This window comes from Nycticebus coucang, chromosome 1, assembly GCF_027406575.1.
Source record: "Nycticebus coucang isolate mNycCou1 chromosome 1, mNycCou1.pri, whole genome shotgun sequence".
NCBI lineage: Eukaryota > Metazoa > Chordata > Mammalia > Primates > Lorisidae > Nycticebus > Nycticebus coucang.
Window position 1 is genome coordinate 111,028,034 of NC_069780.1, and position 9,641 is coordinate 111,037,674.

Below are 9,641 nucleotides of genomic sequence, written 5' to 3' on the forward strand. Positions count from 1 at the left end.
TATACACTATTGGTGGAACTTCATACAAGCACTTCCATGGACAGTCTTCAGAAAACTACAAGTAGACCTACCATTTGGTCCAGCAATCCCATTATTGGGTATATACCCAAAGGGAAAAAAAGACATTCTATCAAAAAGAAACATGTACTCAAATGTTCATTGCAGCACAATTCATAATCCTAAAAATGTGGAATCAACCCAAAGGTCCATCAATGCATGAGTGAATTAAGAAAATGTGGTTTATGTATACCATAAAGTACTACTTAGCCATAAAAAATATGGTGGACTAATACTTTTTTCAAAAACCTGGACAAAGAGTGATATTTTGCAAGAATGAAAAAAAAAAATCACATGTATTCAGAATTAATCTGGAACTAATTAACCAACACTCATGCACATTTGTTAGTAAAATTCAAAGGAAAGCAAGCAGGTAGGAAGAGTCAAGAGGGGGGAGTAAATTCACACCTAACAGGTGCAATGCAGGCCATCTGGGTGAGGGGCACGTTTATGAGTTAGAATGTACAAAAGAAATTGATATAATTTGTATTCCTATAATATTCTGATATAAAAAATGTCCTTAATGTTCTCTATAACATGAAAAAAATACACTATAATAGTGAAATGAAGTTAGATTATAATTCAGGATAAAAGTTTGCTTGGGTAAAAGCCAGCAAAAATAAAAGGGGAAAGTAAGGAGCCCAAAAGATAAAATATAACCCTAATCTAGGATGGAGGGAGTAAAGATAGAATTGACATGGCAGGAAGTAAAATAAGTGCTGTGAAGAATGAATGTCAAAGTTTATTTCAAAATGCAGAGAAAAAGAACCGAAATTTAAAAGATGAGAGAAAGAATGTATAAATGGATAATAAAAACAAAACTCTAATGTTATTAGTGTTCCAGACAATACCAGAAGAAAATGAGACAGAAGCAATCACTAAAGATGTAATACAAGAACATTTTAAAATGTCAGAATAAAAAGTCTTTCTAATATGGAAGATTAGTTAAACAAAAAATAAAAAAGAAAGAAAGAAAAAAAGAAAGAAAACCAACAACCCCTCCTGAAATTCTAACATTGCAGGGATATTATATGCATCCAGGCAGTAATAAGAAAAGCTAGAAAAATTAATGTGGCAATATAATATAAAGTCATATCAGAATACTACACTCCTTATTAACTCTGGGACCAAAGAGAACTTAAAACTTCCATTAAAAGACAATTTAAAAGTAAACATCAGACCAGGCACAGTGGCTCATGACTGTAATCCCAGCACTTAGGAGACCAAGATGGGTGGTTTGCTTGAGCAAGAACAAGAAACCACCTCTAAAAAATAGCCAGGCATTATGGTGGGCACCTGTAATCCCAGTTACTTGAGAGCCTGAGGCAAGATAATTGCTTAAGCTCAAGAGTTTGAGATTGCTGCGAATAGTGATGCCACAGCACCCCAACTCTACCAAGGGTGACAAAGGGTGAGACTCTGTCTCAAAGAAAAAAAAAGTAAACATCAATAGAAAATTAGTAAAGGATAATTACAGACAAATTTTAAAACAAAAACAAAATTAATGATATAACAACAATCGGTTATATACCACTTATTTTGTAGCAGGTGCTATTTAAACAATTGAAATATATTATATATGTTCATATATGCAAATCACATTTACATATGTTAACTGGTCAACTTCAGTACTGATTAAAGAAATAGAAATTAAAACACCAATCAAGTTCTTTAAATTATAATTCTATCAGATTGGCAATGATTACAATATTAATTATAGCCAACGGTGCTGGAGTTTAGAAAATAAACACTCCCAGACATGTTCCTGGAAGTGTAAATAACAAAAACGATATGGAAGGAAGTTTTACAAAACTTATGAAAACTAAATATACTCATATGCAATGATCCAAAGACAATTCCATATTTAGAAACCCATGCTAAAGAAATAGTAAAGTTGAGGAGGAGGGGCAAGATGGCCTACTGGAGCCTTCGACAGAAGCTCTCGTCCAGGGGGAGGGATAATGTCCATAAAGTACTCAATTAAGCTGAAGACTGGAACCAAGCTGAGAGAGAAGAGTAATAACTGCAGGTCACCTCTGCTGAGGCAAGCTGTGACTTCAAGAAAGCAAACTTTACCTAAAACTTCAAAACAGAGTCACTGATCCATTAGGATTGGACAAGGACCAGTTGAATACAAGACAGAGCCACCTAACCCCACCACACCAAGCAGGTTTCTCAGACTCATATTCATATTTTAATATCAAACAGGTCCTTTAAAAAGCTGTAGGGGAAAAAGCTACAGTCACCAGTCCCAGATCCTTGACAAAGGGCTTGTTAACCACAACTCCAGGAGCTCCCAATCTAATTTCACCTTACCTTCCCATCTAGCCAACAAGGGAAAAATAGTCATGAGGCAGAATCAGTGGAAAAACTCTGGCAACATGAATAATCAGAGTACATCAACTCCCCCAAGGAATGATATGGCAGACACAGCACAAGATCCCATTTATAAACAAATGGCTGAGATGTCAGTATTCGAGCTCAGAATTTGGATAGCAAATAAGATCACCAGAAAGGAGGTAAAGATGGAATTAGAATTTCAAGGAGTAATTTAAAAGATGTCTTAGGAATTCAATGAATTCAAAGACAAAATTACTAAAGAGTTTGACACTGTGAGGCAAGAACTTGCAGCCCTCAAAGATCTGAGAAATACAGTAGAATCCATCAGTAATAAAATGGAGCAGGCAGAAGAAAGGATCTCTGGAATTTCAGGCAAATTCTCCAAATTCTCAAAGAGGAAGAGATGTGGAGAGCAAAAATGGATCATTCTCTCAGAGAGCTCTGGAATAATTTGAAGAGATCTAATATTCGTCTTATAGGAATTCCTGAAGGCAATGAGGTTGCTTCGAAGGATACAGATGCTCTACTTCATGAAATAATCAAAGACAATTTCCCAGACATGCCAAGATGTTCTGAAATTCAGATAGCAGACAGTTTCAGAACACCAGCATGACTCAACACAAATAAAAAATCTCATAGACACATTATAATTAGCTTTGCCAAAGTTAATATAAAGGAGAAAATTCTGCAAGCAGCCAGACATAAGAAAACCATAACCTACAAGGGGAAGAACATTAGAATGACTACAGATCTCTCTGCTGAAACCGTTCAAGCTAGAAGAGGGTGGTCATTGACCTTTAATCTCCTTAAACAAAATAGCTTTCAACCCAGGATACTGAGTTTCATTTATGATGGAGAAATTAAATATTTTAATGACATGCACATGTTGAAGAAAATTACCATAACTAAACCACCTCTCCAGGATATTCTCAGACCTATCCTCCTTAATGAACAGCACAGTCCTCCACCACCAAAGTAAACTCACTCAGAAACTTTTGATCAAATTCCAACTTCCACAGCGGTGAAAGGATTAAAAATGTCCACTGGACTTTCGAAAAACTCAATACCCAAAATACTACCAGGCTTATCAGTACTCTTAATTAATGTGAATGGCTTAAATTGCCCTCTAAAGAGGCACAGGTTGGCTGACCTAATACAAAAACTCAGGCAAGACATCTGCTGCATTCAAGAATCTCACCTTACCTCAAAAGATAAACATAGACTCAGGGTGAAGGGATTGTCATCTATAATTCAGGCAAATGGAAATCAGAAAAAAGCAGGTGTTGCAATTTTATTCACAGACACAATAGGCTTTAAACCAATAAGAGTAAGGAAAGATAAGGATGGTCACTCATATTTGTTAAGGGCAACACTCAACATGATGATATTTCAATTATTAACATTTCTGCACCCAACCAGAATGTGCCTCAATTTATAAGAGAGACTCTAACAGACATGAGCAATATGATTTCCTCCAGCACCATTATAGTCAGAGATTTTAACACCCCTTTGGCAGTGTTGGATAGATCCTACAATAAGAAGTTAAGGAAATAAATTTTAGACTTAAACTTAACCATTCAATAATTGCATTTAACAGACATCTACAGAACACTTCATCCTAACAAAACTAAATACACATTCTTCTCATCAACCCATGAATCATCCTCCAAAATTGATCACATTTTAGGTCACAAGTCTAACCTCAGTAAATATAAAAGAATAGAAATCATTCCTCGTATTTTCTCAGACCATCATAGTATAAAAGTTGAACTCAGTAACAACAGAAATCTGCATACTCATACGAAAACATGGAAACTAAATAACCTCGTGCTGAATAATAGCTGAGTCATAGACAGCTTAGTCATAGATAACTGAGTCATAGATAGCTGAGATTAAGAAGGAAATTACCAAATTTTTGGAACAAAATGATAATGAAGACATGAATTATCAGAACCTCTGAGATATTGCAAAGACAGTCCTAAGAGGGAAATTTATAGCATTGCAAGCCTTCTTCAAAATAACAAAAGAGAGGAAGTCAACAACTTAATGGGAAATCTCAAGCAACTGGAAAAGGAGGAACATTCCAACCCTAAACCCAGCAGAAGAAAAGAAATAAGAAAATTAGAGCAGAATTAAATGCAATTGAAAACAAAAGGATTATACAACAGATCAATAAATCAAAAAGTTGTTTTTTGAAAAGGTCAACAAAATAGATAAACCTTTGGATAACCTAACCAGGAAAAAAAGAGTAAAATCTCTAATTTCATCAATCAGAAATGGTAAAGATGAAATAACAACAGACTCCTCAGAAATTCAAAAAATCCTTAATAAATATTGCATAAAACTCTCTTCTCAGAAGAGAAAATCTGAAGGAAATAGATCAATACTTGGAAACATGCCACCTTCCTAGACTTAGCCAGAAAGAACTGGAAATGTTGAACAAGCCTATAACAAGTTCTGAAAAAGCATCCAGTATAAGAAATCTCCCCAAAAAGAAAATCCCAGGACCAGATGGCTTCACATCAGAATTCTACTTTAAAGAGGAACTAGTACCTATATTACTTAACCTTTTCCAAAACATATAAAAAGAAGGACTACTACCCAACACATTCTATGAAGCAAACATCACCCTGATTCCCAAACTATGAAAAGACCCCACAAGAAAAGAAAAATAATTATAGACCTATATCTCTAATGAATATGATGAAAAAATATTCAATAACATCCTAGCAAACAGAATCCAACAACACATCAAACAAATTATGCATCACGACTAGGTGGGTTTCATCCCAGTGTCCCAAGGCTGTTTCAATATACGTAAATCCATGAATATAATACATCACATAAACAAATTAAAAAACAAAGACCACATGATTCTCTCAATTGATGCAGGAAAAGCTTTTTGACAATATCTGGCATTCTTTCTTGATCAGAATGCTTAAGAAAATAGGTATAGAAGGAACATTTCTTAAACTGATAGAGGCCATCTACAGCAAACCCACAGCCAGTATTGTATTGAATGGAGTAAAGTTGAAATCATTTCCACTCAGATCTGAAACCAGGCAAAGATTTCCATTGTCTCCACTGCTTTTTAACATTGTAGTGGAAGTCTTAGCCGTCACAATCAGGAAAGAGAAGGCAATCAAGGGGATCCAAATATGACCAGAGGAGATCAAACTGTCACTCTTCACAGATGATATGATTTATATGTGGAAAACCCCAAAGACTCAACTACAAAACTCCTAGAAGTGACCAAGGAATACAGCAACATCTCAGGATACAAAATCAACACTCACAAATCTGTAGCCTTTATATATATCAACAATAATCAAGGAGAAAAACAATCAAGGACTCTATTCCCTTTACAATAGTGCCAAAGAAGCTGAAATATCTGAGAGTGTACCTAACAAAGGATATGAAAGATCTCTATAAAGATAACTATGAAACTCTGAGAAAAAAAATAACTGAAGATGTTAACAAATGGAAAAATATACCATGTTCATGGCTGGGAAGAATCAACATTGCTAAAATGTCTATACTACCTAAAGCAATTGACAGATTTAATGAGACCCCTATTAAAGCACCACCGTCATACTTTAAAGACCTGGAAAAATTTGTACTTCGTTTTATATGGAAACAGGAAAAACTTTTAATAGCCAAGACATTACTCAGAAATAAAAACAAATTGGGAGGAATCATGCTTTCAGACTTCAGACTATACTATAAATCAATAGTGATCAAAACAGCATGGTACTGGCACAAAAATAGAGAGGTAGATGTATGGAACAGAATTGAAGACCAAGAAGTGAATCCAGAAACTTATCATCATTTGATGTTTGATAAGCCTATCAAAGATATAAATTGGGGGAAATATTCCCTATTTAGTAAATGGTGCTGGGTGAATTGGCTGGCGACCTGTAGAAGACTGAAACTGGACCCACAGCTTTCTCCTCTAACAAGAATTGACTGTCATTGGTTAAAGGACTTAAACTTAAGACATGAAACTATAAAAATTCTTGGAGAGTGTGCAGGGGAAACAATTGAAAAAATTGGCCTTGGAGAATACTTTACGAGGAGGACACCCCAGGCAATTGAAGCAACATCAAAAATACATTACTGGGATCTGATCAAATTAAAAAGCTTCTGCCCTGCCTAGAGCACACTAAGTAAAGCATATAAAGAGCCCTAAAAATGGGAGAGGATTTTTGCAAGTTATATTTCTGATAAGGGTCCAATAACCAGAATCCACACAGAACTCAAACTTATTAATAAGAAAAACACAAATGTTCCCATTTCATTGTGGGCAAGAGACATGAACAAAAGCTTCTCTGAAGAAGACAGACGCATGGTCTACAGACACATGAAAAAATTCTCATCATCTTTAATCATTAGAGTAATGCAAACCAAAACCACTCTGAGATACCATGTAATTTCAGTAAGAGTAGCCCACATCACAAAAATCCCAAAACTACAGATGTTGGCATGGATGTGGAGAAAAGGGAACACTTCTGCACTGCTGGTGGGAATGCAAGCTAGTATGTTCCTTTTGGAAGGAAGTTTGGAGAACACTCAGGGATGTAAATGTAGATCTGTCGTTTGATGCTGCAATTCCTCTTCTAGGTGTATATCCAAAAGACAAAAAATAATTTGGCAATAAAGATATTTGCACCAGATTGTTCCTTGCAGCTCAATTCAGAATTGCCAAGTCATGGAAAAAGCCCAGTGCCCATAGACCCATGAATGGATTAATAAATTACGGTATATGTATACCATGGAATACTATGCAGGATTAAAAGAAATGGAAACTTTACCTCTTTTCTGTTTACATGGATGGAACTGGAAAATATTCTTCTTAGTAAATATCTCAGGAATGGAAAAAAAATATCCAATGTACTCAATACTACTATGAAACCAATTTGTAATCACTCACAGTTTCATATGAAAGATGAATCACAAGTATAGCCCAGGATGAAGCAAGGAAGGGGAGGGGAGGGGAAGGGAGGAGGGTGGGTCATTAGAGGGAGAGTTAATAGGGGAACCACATCTATGGAGCATATTGCAAGTACAAGTTGGATCTATCAAGGGTAGAACACAAACGTCTTAAAACTGTAATTGGGTAAATGAGGTGAAGGCTATGTTAATTAGTAGGATGTAAGCACTCCAATTTGTATAAATAATCAACACATTGAATTCCATAATGGCATAAATGTATTCATGATCTATGTACAAATGACTTAATTTTTTAAAAAAAGAAATAATACAGTTGTTGCATAAAGGGTTATGTATAGTCATTTTCAATATAACATTTATTGGTCCCTACCTTATTAAATTACTTAGCCCTTATTGTATACTAAAGATAATAACATAGGAAATACATTAATTCATCAATTGAATGAGTAGTTCAAGTAAGTTATAGTGTATCTAAGCTTTGGAAAATTATGCAGCTATTAAAACTAAAGACAGATTTTTTTATTTTCTGGTACTAAAATATTATCTAAACAGTGAAGAAATATGAAACTACATATATGTCTATATAGAGTGATGTCATTTTAAATGCTATCTTACATATATTTAAATATATATTTAAATTATATATTTATATATTTAAATTATATATTCAATTGAATATATATTTGAATATGTATTTATTTTTAATTTTAATTTTAATTATTTAATATGTTTGTATTTATTTTTGACAAAGTTTAAATTCTTTTGTAATTATCTATACAATTTGTCTATATCTTCTTGATTCAATTTTGGAAATTTGTATTTTTTCTATAAATATATCATTTTAATTGAGAATTTAAGTTTATTTTTATCAAACTATATGTACATATTTTTAACAATTGAAAAATAATGTTATTTTATCTGTTAATGTGTCTCCTTACATATTCCTAATGTTTTCCTAAACCTTCTATTTATACCGAGAGAGAAAAAAAGAAAACAGAGGAAAGAAAGCAATCTAAAAATTATGCCTGAAAGGTTAAAACTTGTTAAATCCAATAGTTGGAATATGAATGGCCTTTATTTTCTTGTTTTTACTTCTCTAGAAAGTAAAATGATCTAGAAAGATCATTTCAAAAAATAACACTATATGTAATTGTTTTTAATTATGAGAGGTGGTTAAAACTGCTTTTGGTAATACTTTTATAATCTTTCGTTACTAATCAAGGAATAATGAAAATGTGAACTAAGTGTCTGATTTCAATAAATTAGAAGATACAGTAAAGCCAAAGAAGCAAAAAGAAGCAATTAAAAATAAAAATATATTTTAATAAACTAAAAAATGGAAAAAGAACAGAATCAAAAACAAAACCATGAGTAAATCCTGGGTATGAAAAGAAGGTTTAGGAAAAAATTAGGAATGTGTAAGGAGACACATTAACAGATAAAATAACAGATTGTTTTTCAATTGTTAAAAATATGTACATACAGTTTGATGAAAATAAACTTAAATTCTCAATTAAAATGATATATTTATCATTTTAATACAAATGATATTAAATACAAATAGAAAAAATACAAATTTCCAAAATTGAATCAAGAAGATATAAACAAATTGAATAGATAATTACAAAAGAATTTAAACTTGGTCAAAAATTATTTCCAGGATATGATCCCAGGTCCCTTTATTTTTCACATACAAATTATAGAAATTTTTTAATTGGTCATTTTTAAACTATTTCATGGGCTAGAAAAGGACATAAAATTTCTATACACTATTTTGAGAAATTAATATATCTGTAATTCCCATTTTAGACAAAATTAGCAACCATATAAACCCAAAAGGGGGGGCAAACTCACATTTGAATAAAGATATATATGAGTAAAGTTCTAACAGAGACAAACTACATAATACTAACCCCAAAACAAAGGTTAAGAAAATGGACTCTGAAGTCAGAAGAGCTGGGAGACTCACCAGTCCAGAACCCTCCTCTCAGGGTGTACTTTGCCCTCCTTTCAGAACTAGCTTCATCAGGGCTGTCTCAGCCAAAGAACGCAGCAAACACCCCCAGTGTGAACAGATCGAAGCCATTTCAGTTTCTGTTGCACGTTGGGGATTTCAAATCATTTTTAGGGGAAAGAGCTGTCATCCGATTTCACTTGCCAGAAAAATCTGGGCCTCAGCTCCTACTCTTTGAGAAATGCTAACACAACTGTAATTCAAACACACAAAAAACAAGAGACAGGCTAATAGGACTCAGAGGAAGAAAGTATTACTTCTGATCAGACACACAGGAATT

At 33.6% G+C, this 9,641-nt stretch overlaps 1 long non-coding RNA gene across 3 annotated transcripts in view; it reads right to left on the reverse strand.

The window, feature by feature from the left end:
* Positions 1 to 9,435, reverse strand: part of LOC128589071 (uncharacterized) — a 99,802-nt gene extending 90,367 nt beyond the window's left edge. For 2 of the 3 annotated variants that reach the window (XR_008380841.1, XR_008380842.1), the window contains exon 1: positions 9,317 to 9,419. This is a non-coding gene — a long non-coding RNA (uncharacterized LOC128589071). Of the gene's footprint in view, positions 1 to 9,316 lie in introns of all 3 variants that reach the window. The other variant, XR_008380843.1, reaches the window with a different exon arrangement.
* Positions 9,436 to 9,641: the final 206 nt, after the last annotated feature.